At 41.4% G+C, this 12,679-nt stretch overlaps 1 protein-coding gene across 4 annotated transcripts in view; it reads right to left on the reverse strand.

Moving 5' to 3' along the window:
- LOC140202680 (proline-rich protein 5-like) overlaps positions 1-12,679 on the reverse strand; it is a 134,836-nt gene that overhangs the window by 20,871 nt on the left and 101,286 nt on the right. The gene's annotated exons all lie outside the window — the stretch shown is intronic.

Below are 12,679 nucleotides of genomic sequence, written 5' to 3' on the forward strand. Positions count from 1 at the left end.
TTGCTTTGTAAACTGGGATAGAGTTGATGGGCTGAATGGCTTCCAACTATTTCTTTAGGGAATATGGAAAGACTTGATGATGTACATTCACATACACATTTAGCCGATCGTCTTAATTCTGTCTGGGAATAAGACACTGGTGAGGCAAAATTTGGAGTATTACCTGCAGTTCTGGTCACCTACCTATAGGAAAGATATGAATAAGCTTGAAAGAGTGCTGAGAAAATTTACAAGGACGTTGCTGGGTACGGACTCTTGAGTCTATAGAGAAAGATTTGAATAGGTTAGGACTTTACTCCCTGGGTTGTAGGAGAATGAAGGGAGACTTTATAGAGTACACAACATTATGAGGTGACACTAGAACTAGAGGTCATAGGTTTAGGGTGACAGGTGAAATATTTAAGGGGAATCTGATGGGAACTTCTTCATTCAGAGCATGGTACAACTGTGGAATGAGCTATCAGCAGAACTGTTGGATTCACGTTCAACTGTAACACTTAGGAAAGCTTGACTAGATCCATCAATGAGAAGGGTATTGAGGGCCTTGGTCAGGGTGCAGGAAGATGGTGCTAGGCAGAAAAATAGATTGGCATGGACGAAATAGGCCATAAGGCCTGTTTCTGTGCTCTATGACTCTACGAACAGAGTTGCCAATATTTACACCTATTATTCCTTACCCTTCCAGCTTTAGACCCTGAACTAAGACTGAAAGCTGTTCCTGACACTACATGATTCAGGAACAGCTTCTGCTCCTCTGCCATCTGATTTCTGAATGGACATTGAATTGAACCCATGAACACCACCTCACTACTTATTAATAATTTATTTTTTAAAAAATTTGCACTTTAACTATCTTATATACAGGTGTCCCCCGCTTTTCAAACGTTCGCTTTATGAAACCTCCCTGTTACGAAAGACCTACATTAGTACCCTGTTTTCACTTTCAGAAGGTGTTTTCACTGTTACGAAGAAAGGCAGCGTGCGATAAAAAATCAGCATGCGATAAAAGGCAGCGCGCGCCCTGAGCAGCCGCTCTGCCCCAGATTCGGAACGGCATTGCTGAAACACATTGCATTGAGCAGCCGTTAGCAAGCCTGAAAGAGTAAGGATGTTACACTTAGCGTAAAACTAGACATAATTAAGCGTTTTGATCGTGCTGAACGAAGCAAGGACAAAGTGAGTTTGGCTTGTGGAAGTTGACGAAGATGATGTTGAAGAGGTTTTGGCATCCCATGACCAAGAACTGATAGATGAAGAGCTGATGCAATTGGAAGAGGAAAGGATAACAATCAAACCGAATGCAGAAAGTGAAGCAACTGCATGAGATTTTCGCTGCAATGATAAAGTACGACTTTAATCTTGAAAGGGTACGTAGGTTTAGGGGATATTTTCAGGATGGTTTGAGTGCTTACAAACAACTGTATGATAGAAAAATGCGCAAGGCTCAGCAGTCAAGCAAGCCTTCCACATCATCCACAGCTGACGACGAACCTCCACCTTCGACATCGAGGAGGGGAGTCATAGGAGAAGATGAGCTGCCTGCCCTGATCGACGATGAGATGATACCCCCGTGTCCCACCACCCCAACACCCGGGCCCTGGACAGATACTGTACCGATTCGCAAACAACGCAGCGGTAGCCCGGAGGCACACAGCACATCTTCTAAGAAAAAAGCCGAAATAAACATGCTAATTAATTAGGTGCCACCGACATGTAATTGTCGGCCCAGATCAGTGCTGATTTCCGATTGCATCGCCTCTGATCTGGGCCGACAATAATGTGTTGGCGGCACCTAATTAATTAGCATGTTTATTTCGGCTTTTTTCTTAACGATGTACTGTGTGCCTCCCGGCTACTGCTGCATTCTTTGCGGCAATGTATTGGGTCAGTGGCCCGGAGGGTGGGAGCCACTGCACCACCCAGCCTGCGATGACTCAGTCTAACACACCATTATCAGTGTGCTCGGCGCTGTTTTCCCAATTCCGGTAAGAGATACTACACTGTACATACATTATTTCTACTTTATATAGGCTGTGTATCTTTACGTGTTATTTGGTAGATTTGGCAGCTTCATAGTTTAAAGGTTACTGGAGAGCGTGTTTATGCCAACAGCGCTTGCATGAGATTTTCTGCCCAGAGCATTTGCGTGAGATTTTCACTATGGAGATCTGTGCAGGCAATCGTTGTAGAGAAGTATTTCTACTTTATAGAGGCTGTGTATTTATCATATAATTCCTGCTTTTACTATATGTTACTGTTATTTTAGGTTTTATGTGTTATTTGGCATGATTTGGTAGGTTATTTTTGGGTCTGTGAACGCTCACAAAATTTTCCCATATAAATAAATGGTAATTGCTTCTTCGCTTTACGACATTTCGGCTTACGAACCGTTTCATAGGAACGCTCTACCTTCGGATGGCGGGGGAAACCTGTATACACACACTCTAATTCAGAGTTTTTTTTCTCTCTATTATGTATTGTATTGTACTGCTGCTGCAAAGACAACAAATTTCACGACATCACGAGGAAATCTGCGGATGCTGGAATTTCAAGCAACACACGTAAAAGTTGCTGGTGAACGCAGCAGGCCAGGCAGCATCTCTAGTGTGTTGCTTGAAATTTCATGACATACTAGTGATATTAAACCTGTTCTGATTCTAAAGGCTCTGATTAGTTCTTCACAACATGTTCCACAGAGGCCATGAATAAAACTTTATCCAAGTGGGAAATTTTCATCTAGAAAACCAGTGCGAATTTGCTATTTAATCCAAGTCATAAAGAATATTACTTAATTCATTTAATATTTACATGCAGGAGAGGGATCTGGCCTAAACTTGTTCTCTACTGTGGGGTAGTCAAAGCAGCATTTTGACAAACTAACCGAAAATTATAAGTTACTCAGCACATACAAAACCTTTTTCTCTGGCAATATTCCCTGTCTATAGAACACTACCCTCAGCATGGAAACACAAGCAGTTTAAGAGGCAACCTTTAACTTATTTAAACCAATTATGGAACAAATAAAGTGGTAATTGCTTGGCAAATTAACTGAAAAGCTATGGTGCAACCCTAAATTAATGGAGTTCTATCTCCTGAAATCGTGCTTCAGCTTTCTAGTGCTGCATCCAGACTATTACTAGAACGCTGGATAGTTTGGTTGCTGACGTACAAATCTGACAGACAGCATAGATAAGAACGAAGAGATGAATTACTCTGTATCCAAAGAATCAGCTAATAGGGCTAATTCAATAGATGTCACTGTTTAGATTCAAAATGCAGTGCAGCAAATAGAGATTTGCACAATTCGAAACAGAATATAGTCAGAAACTCTGAAGCAAGTATGCCAGAGAGGGTGGATATTTTTCTCAGGAAGTTCAAGATTATTGTCAGGAATCTTTTCTTAGAACCAAGTCATTAATAAGAGCAATAAACCATTAGACAAATACAGATGAAAGTCGGTACTATCTGTAGGGTGTCTAATGGGCTTCTGTGTTCTGATGATGGAAATTCAGAACCTGATTCATTTCTGTAACATACCTTTAACCTCGATCTAGTTCATTATTTGTGCAGGTTATAAATTTCATGATATGTTAGGGGTACATGATTATTCCCTTCATGGTGCTTGGTGTGGCTCGGTCCAGAGTCCAAGTGGTGAGATCACCTCAGCACAGTGTTCAGTGACATCGTGTGTGCTTGCAGCCTATCAACAAGACGGTGACGTGGGGCGGGTGAATGGCTGGTACAGTCTGGCTGAACAATTAAGGGTGGGCTATATTTCTGTTCAGCAGAAAGAGGTGCAGTTAAAAACAAAAATGAAAATCTATTAGGCCATGATCAGTGCTTGGTGCTGGGGAAGTGAAGATGATGTATTCTTGATTTAAATCTAGTGGTCCTCGAACCTTTGCAATACATAATATTCAGAATGCAGCAGAGACAAATTTAATATTTACATCCTCTGTGTCAGGTCTATTAAATTTCAAATCCAAGTAACTGTAAGAAGGTCTTTGTAACAGCAAAGATTACAACAAATTCATTTTTACAGTTTAATTTCATACTCCTAGTCCACGGCACTCTCCTCCCTACCACCACTACATCTGTTTCTGCACCGCTCCGTTTCTACTTTTGCTACACACGCTCAATGATTATTTCCATCTTCCTAAGTCTCACAGGAACATCAAAGAGTGCAATTATTGCTTTATAAAATTAAAATCCTTGGTTGATGGTTAAAAATGTAGGCTTTTAGCTCATTAAGAGAAAGAATTTGACCACCAAGTGCTAGCAATAATTGAAAACAATCCTGGCACAGTTTTGTCTGGAGGGTTGAAAGCATTATTCATGTGAATGTAAAATTAAGCAAATGACACAACATTTCCACAAAAACCTTGGACTTAGTGAGTGCTGTGCAGTTGGGTCAGGTCCGAGTAAATCAAAGGACAGGAGCAGTTTGCTGCCAGGGTACGGACTATGGGCTGACAGGTACCACAGTGACTTATTCTCTCAGCTGGGGATCCAATTGTGATGGGTCACCATCACAGAGGCAGCTTTCACTTCTAAGCCATTAGCCTCAGTTACAACAGGTGCTGGTAGGATTTCTGGGACTGAAGCTGACTGGGGAAAAGTAAATTTTGGATCCAACTGTCTAATTCTTAGATTAGACTGTTTAACTGATATTTTCTTTGCAGCTAAACAATCAAATATCTGCTTGTGTTTTATAGTATTACTTATATACAAGTAATTGCCTAGTATGCTTCGTAGTGGTAATAGTATGTCTATGTAAATTAAGTGTGTTCCCCTAGTCGTATAATACTGGAAGCTTCTCAGTATGGCATTAATTGAATAAAAGTTACCTCATTGGTTAACTCTTATCTAGAAATTTCAGTAGAGTTTTCCTTATCTCTGTAGTATAAGAATAGTTGACTATAAGGCAGTGCCATCTTAGATCTTGGCTTTCTCTTCACTTAGTTGACCTCTATCACTGTTTGTTGCAATTTCTCCTTGTTTTATCAATACTTAATAAATCAATCATGGAGCAACAAGTTTTGTGCCTCATTCCTGATTTCTGAAAGAACCCTTGGATTAAAACATCAGAATCCAACAATTTGATGTCGGAAAAGAATGGTTACAAAGATTTAGTACTTGGAACAATCAAAGACAAAATGGAATGTTGTTTAAGAAACCCAGTTTAAGATGGCGCTGGCGAAGCTCAGTGACCACTTGCTGGTGGCAGATAAACAACTAAATACTTCATTAATCGCACTTCTTCTGCTAAACAATCACTGCAAACCGTAAATTTCCTGTCAGAGTTGAGCTTTTGAACTACCTGTACGATCTGGCATTTTTGCAGTGGGAACTGAAGTCTTGAAGGTGCAGGATGCCTGCGGCGTGGTGTGTACGGGGTGAATCAAAGCACTGGGTTCTGGCCGGAGACAATGAGACAATGCTTGGCCATTCTTGGAGCAAACTTGGAGGCAGTTCAATTCGGCAGAATCAAGGTGATGCAGAATCGAGGTGGAGGGGCCCGGATCCAACCCTGAGAGCGAGGAAAGACCCGAGGTTTGATCATTTTAAGCGCTGGGCTGAATTGAGGTGGCAGGATATCAGCCTGAGGGTATATCGAAGCAGCAGGGTCTGGGTTTGACAGCAAGGTCTGGACAATTTAAGCACCAGGCCATATTGGAAAGGGCAGGGTGTCGGGACCCGAGGTGATGGACGGGTTGGTTCAAATCCCTGCTCCACGAGGTTTTCTCGTCTCTACCACTGAATTTCAATCCGTTACTCTGCAAGGTTTGCTCATGTCTGCACTGAACTGTGGCTTTGGCCTGCAACTATCACAGTGTGAACTCACTTTTGTGAACTTCAGTTCTGAATGCTATTTGCTTACGTTTATTGTTTGTGTGTTTTTAATTTTTTTCTCTGTGCACATTGGATGTTTAACGGTCTTCTTTTCTCTTAATGGGTTCTATTGGGTTTCTTTGTTTTGTGGCTGCCTGCAAGCAGCTGAATCTCAAAGTTGTATAAAGTATACATACTTTATGTACTTAATACTAAATGTACTTTAACTTTGAATTTTTGGTGCCTAACTTTCTCTTAAATTACAATTTGTCCGAGAGAAAACTAACTTTGGCTTCAACATCATTGGACGGGAATTAGGAGTGAAAAACTGCTGCATTGCTACTTTGAAAAAAAAAGCTCTGCAGAAAAGAAATGCAAGCCGATAGAGCCATGTGCAAAGCAGTCGAGAATGGATTAAATACGCAAGCTGGCAAGGCGTAAAAGAAGTAAAAAAAAACACACCAGCAGCAGAGCATGGATTAAAAAAAAATTAAATGCATGCAAGCCAGTAAATAATTAAATATGTATGTGCAAGCTAGTGGAGCCCTTAGCACAGAAAACTTAAAATTTCAGTTGCAATCTATTAATACTTTGAGATTTTGGTCAAAGTAATATAAAATATGTATTAATTAAGATTGAATCAAAACAACGGCAAAGTTGTGAAGCCTACTAAGAGCCCTCAGCTGAGTAAATCTCAGTTTTATAAAATTGATGAAAAAGTCCAGATGAAATATACCAACAATGTTAAGTTTATTAAGATCCAGAAAATGGCTGCTACTGATTTAGAGATAATGTCCAAGTGATTGAAAGAGTTATCAGGACGAGTAAAGACTTTTATTAATCGTAAGAAATGTAAAACTTGCAATAAACTACAAAAGCAACATGGTAGAGACAGTAAAAAGCCTAAAGAACAAATCTTTATTTAAAAAAAAGTCACAAGGGAGAAGAGAGCTGTTTCCTTGGTTCATGATGCTATACCCAAAGCCTTGGTTGTAGTGGTGAAAAATTGACAAACTGGCCTGTTTCAGCTAGTAGCCACAGATACTCCAAACACAGACAGCAAAGAGAGGGGAGAATAAGTGCATTGTGAGGACATGGCTGTGGCATTCAGTGGTGGGAGAGGAGCAGTGTTCTCAATGACTGCATATATCCAATGACTGCATTTCCCTTGTGAAGGTCAGTGAGGCATCTTCAAACACCATGTGCAACCAACTACAACATTTAGCCTTGCAAACTGTTCAATGCACCTTCATCAAATCAGTCACCTTTAGAGCTTATATGTAATACTCAGTGCTTCAGCATATCCTCACAACAAATATCCAATAGAGTTGCAAGACTCACATCACTATTTAACATCTTGTATACATCACACAAAAAGATACATGGCTCTCATGACACAATCCCCTCTCTCATTGGAAAGTGGGTGAAAACACAACTATCTGCTGACTGGGGAGAAAGGGTGTAGACTCATCACCTTCAGCTTGCTATAAGTCAACCTGCGGTTGTCAAGCCCATTCCCAACAGCTGGGTTGAAACCGTGAAATATTATTGTATCTCCTACCGAACCTGACATAGCACATGCCCCTCTCTCCATCCTAAATATGCATATGTTACTCCTTCCCAAATCCTATCCTTATCATGAAGTCATTGAGTTGAACAACATGGAAACAAGCCCTACCTGAGCTGTTCTATTTGCCCGCTTTTGTTCCTCTAAAATTTCCTATCTGTGTACATATCCAAATGTCTTTTAAATGTTCCGGTTGTGCCCGTGTCTATCTCTTCTGCCAGCAGCTCATTCCATGTACCCATAACCCTCTGTGTAGAGAAGTTGCCCCTCAGATCCATTTAAAATTTTCCCCCTCTCACCTTAAATCTATGCCCTCTAGTTTAGACTTCACAATTCTGGAGAAATGACAGTGACCGTTCACTTTATTTACACCTCATATATCTCTGTAAGGTCACCCCTTAGACTCCTATTCTCCAAGGAAAAATGCTCAGCCTATCAAGCCTCTCCTTATAAATCAAACCCTCTACTCCCAGTAACATCTTTGTGAATCTTTTCTGCACCCATTCCAGCTTAATGTTCCTTTGCTTTCTCTAGATATCTAAAACACAGAAGCAGGCCAAGCAACCACGGAGGAGCAAGATGAGTGTGAAGGCGAAGGCATTCAGTAATTTGGATTAAAACACCCCCGGGACTAGCTCATAACTTAGAGGTTAGCTAACGGACAGGATCTACACATGGTGATTCAAAGGACAGAAGCCGTCTGCTGCCAGGGAGAAAAGACAGGCCAGGTGTCAGCTCCCCAGAAGATAGGGTAGTGCACAGCATCTTACACACCGCAGGGCTTTTATTACTGTAATAACACTGTGTGAGGCCTTGTTAAAGAAAGGGAGAGAACTGGAATGAAGAAACCCACAAGGGTGATTAGACCACATCTATACAATATTGGGCACACTTCAATAGATAAACTTAGTTTTTAGCTTTGATCATTAGTGACTGAAGGAAATTGAGAATTGAGAATACTAATGAATAGGAATTTTGTAAACTCGTTTCAAGCTCAGATCAGATATTCAGGGGTAGTGCTGCCAAAAATGGGGCACATAGCTTCCATCCTCCCTTCCCCATCCTGTCCCCCTGCTGTTAGCTGGCAATTGAAGAGTCCTTGCATTAAAACAAATAACAGACCACTAGAAATCATGAGACCTGCTCTGCTGAGTACAGCAAAACTTTTTTCACTGCTGTCTAGGCAACAAAATTATTGTTTCAATAACCTAATTGTTTGCCCTAGCACATTTTGAGGGGTGAATATAATATTGCCACAGACTCAAAAGGCAGTCTGTCACTAAATTGTCCATGTGACTTGTGGTTCCATTGAAGAAACACAATAGACGGCTTGCCAAAATTCTGGACATTGGACCTATGGTGCTTGGTTATACACTAACTGCACTGTGTTGAACCAGAACCCTCATGCATCCCAAAATTTACTTTCTATATTCACAAAGAAACACAGGGGGTGTCAATAGCTTTTCATACTATAGGGAAGCCAGCAATCCTCCAAAATCCTGCACTTATTCAGCCTAAAACTTATCAAAGAATGAAGAATTATGTATGCACAGAGTAGAAGGCATCATCTTTCAGGATGGACAACTGAGAGATGTTGCAGATTTCAGCTCCCGGTTTATGCAGAGTTTATAACTACATTGACCTGATCACATTCGCGGGTGCTACATGGTTCAGGCATACTGGGACTGGACCTGTCACTACAATTGATGGCAGATCTGTGCAAGAGTATAGAATAAAGAAAATCTGAAACAAATTTTAAAATGCTGGAGATACCATGTAGTCAGGGAGCATTTGTGGAGAGAGAAACCAAGTCAAAGTTCAGCTAAATGACCATCCTGGGTCTCTCAACTACCCTTCCCCACAGGTGCTCTCTGACCTGTTGTGTACCCTGGCATTCTCTGTTTTTATTTCAGTGGAGGTGTCCTCAATGAGTGCAACCATTGCTCTTTGCTGAAGTTCAGTATCCAAAAATCCTGAGTAAAGCTTGCTCCATCCTCAGGACATAACCCACTTTGAGCATCCTCACTCTCTTTCTTGCTCTGTACTTACAGAGTCTGTGAACTAAAGACCAGAACAACCCATGGAGATTTTAAAAGAACTTCTAAAAGCACCAAAATCTGTAGCAGTATAGCAAAAACCTGCAGAAATTAGTTTGAAAATTCCTTGGTATAGCATTAATGCAATTTTTTCCTGCTACTCTGCGAGGTGAGGACACTAGCCAGACAATTCCAAACTCTTGATACTGTCCAATTAACAATATATCCCAATTTACACTTCAATCTGCCAACTGTACAATACACCATTATGTTTAGCTACACATCCAAAACCATCCGTGTCAATATTATGGCAAGGCTCAGCCAACGGCACAAATGTCATCAGACTATGAGGCATAGGAGCAGGATTAGACTATTTGGTCCACTGAGTCTATTCCGCTATTCCATCATGGCTGATTTATTATCCCTCTCAGCCTCCGCCTTAAATATACCCAATATCTTGGCCCACACAGCCATGTGGAAATGAATTCCACAGGTTCACTACCCTTTGGCTAAAGAATTTTCTTCCTTCATTGCTGTAAATGGATGCCCCTCTTTTCTGAGGCTGTGCCCTCTGGTCCGACTCCCCACTATAGGAAACATCTTCTCCACGTCCACTCTATCTAGGCCTTTCAATATTCAATAGGTTTCAATGAGATCCCCTGTCACTCTTCTAAACTCCAGCCAGTCCAGGCCCAGAGCCATCAAATTTTTCCTCATACATTAACCCTTTCATTCCTCGGATCATTCTCATGAACCTCCTCTAGACCCTTTTCAATGCCAGCATATCCTTTCTTAGATAAGGGGCCCAAAATTGCTCACAATATTCAAGCGTGGTCTTACCAATGCTTTATAAAGACTCAGCATTACATCCTTGCTTTTATATTCTGGTCCTTTCAAGATGAATATTAACATAGCATTTGCCATCCTTACCATCAACACAACCTGCAAGTTAACCTTTACAAAATCCTGCACGAGGACTCTTAAGTCTAATTTTTGAATTTTCTCTCCATTTAGAAAATATTCCACACCTTTATTCCTTCTACCAAAGTGTATGACCATACACTTCCCTAAACTATAGTCTATCTGTCACTGCTTTTCCCATTCTCTTAATCTGTCAGTCTTTCTGCAGACACCCTGCTTCCTCAACACTATCTGTGCCTCCAGCTTTCTTAATATAATCTGCATACTTGGACACAATAACATTCAATTCCTTTAATCAAATCTTTGTCATATAACGTGAGAAAAAGTGGTCTCAACATTGGCCCCCTGCAGCACACCACTAGTCACAGGCAGCTAACCAGCAAAGGCCCCCTTTATTCTGACTCTTTGCCTCCTGCTCGTCAATCTTCTATCCAAGCTAGTACATTTTCTGTAAAAATGCACCTTTTTTGTACTTTTGGAGGTGGTGTGTCACAGCATCCAGGCTGGCAAAGGTGCTGCCCTCCAGTATTTGGTAAGCAGAGGACCAGCTGTATTGTGTTTGACTGCAGACTGCTGGAACATTCATGGACTCTGGGACTTGAACTATATTTTATTTTGTGTGTGACTGTACGTCTACTGCTGTCTTATATTTGCTATACGTGCCTTATGTTATGTACGACTGGTGGCACTGTTTTGCACCCTGGCCCCAGAGGAATGCTGTTTTGTTTGGCTGCATTTATGGATATTCATGGTTGAATGACAATTAAACCTGAACTTGAACTTATTTCATTAGGCAGCTTCATATATAGCACTTGTCAAAGGCCTTCTGAACATGCAAATAAGCAACATCCACTGACTCTCCTTTGTCCATCCCGCCTGGTATTTCCAACAGATTTGTCAGGTAAGATTTCCCATTAAGGAAACCATACTGACTTCAGCCTATTTTGTCATGCACCTCCAAGTACTCCAAAACGTCATCCTTAATAATAGACTCCAACAACTTTCCAACTACTAAAGTCAATCTAACTGGCCTAAAATGTCCTTTCTTCTGCCTCCTTCCCTTCTTATATAGTAGACAGCTGCAATTTTCCAGTCCCCCAGAACCATTTTAGAATCTGGTGACTTTTGAAAGATCATTACTGATGCATCGGCAATCTCTTCAGCTACCTCTTCCAGAACCCTGCGGTGTAGTCCATCTGATCCAGGTCACTTATCTGCCTTCAGACTTTTCAGCTTCCCAAGCACTTTCTCAAGGGTTCCTCTACCTTAAGCTCGCCAATCAAATATGGGTTATTGCATAACACTCAATCTGGAATTGCCATTCCCCTAGTGGGCTCAATCATAAGCTGCTCTACAAAATCATCTCGTAGGCATTTTACAAATTCTCTCTCTAACTGATTTTCCCATTTTACCTGCATATTGAAATCGCCCATGGCTGTCACAACATTGCTCTTTTTACCCACCTTTTCTATTACCCATTGTAATTTGTAGCCCACATCCTGGCTTCTTTTTGGAGGCATGTATATAACTCCCATCAGGGTCTTTTTATCCTTGCAGTTCTTAACTCTACCCACAAGACTTCTACATCTTCTGATCCTGTCACCTCTTTCTAAGGATTTTGTTTCATTATTTACCAACAGAGTCACCCCACCCCCCTGCCTATCCTTTTGATACAATGTGCATCCATGGATGTTAAGCTCCCAACTATGATCTTCTTTCAGCTATGACTCAGCGAAGCCCACATCGTAAGTGCTAATCTCTAACTGCGCTGCAAGATCACCTACATTATTCTGTATACTGCGTGCATTCAAGCATAGCACCTTCAGTCCTGCATTCAATACCCTTATTTGATTTTGACCCTGTTACACTTGACCTCATCCCATGGACTGCAATTTTGCCCTATCATCTGCCTGTCCTTCCTCACAGTCTCACCTACTGGTATACCAACTGCTCCATCCTCAGCCCTTTCCCTCTGGTTCCCATTCCCCTGCCAAATTAGATTGAATCCTCCCCAACATCTCTAGCAAACTTGCCTGCAGGAATATTGGTCCCCGTCGGGTTCAGGTGTAAACCATCCTTTTAGTACAGGTCATACCTTCCCCAGGAGAGATCCCAGTGATCTAGAAATCCCAAACCCTGCCCCTTGCACCATTTCCCCAGCCATGCATTCATCTATTTTTACCCTCACTGGCACACGGCACAGGCAGCATTCCAGGGATTACTACCCTGGAAGTCCTGCTTTTCAACTTTCTACCTAACTCCCTATATCCTCTCTTCAGGATCTCCAACCTATGGCTTGACACCAATATGTACCATGACTTCT

The sequence above is a fragment of the Mobula birostris genome, chromosome 9 (genome assembly GCF_030028105.1).
Source record: "Mobula birostris isolate sMobBir1 chromosome 9, sMobBir1.hap1, whole genome shotgun sequence".
In the NCBI taxonomy this organism is placed as follows: Eukaryota; Metazoa; Chordata; class Chondrichthyes; order Myliobatiformes; family Myliobatidae; genus Mobula; species Mobula birostris.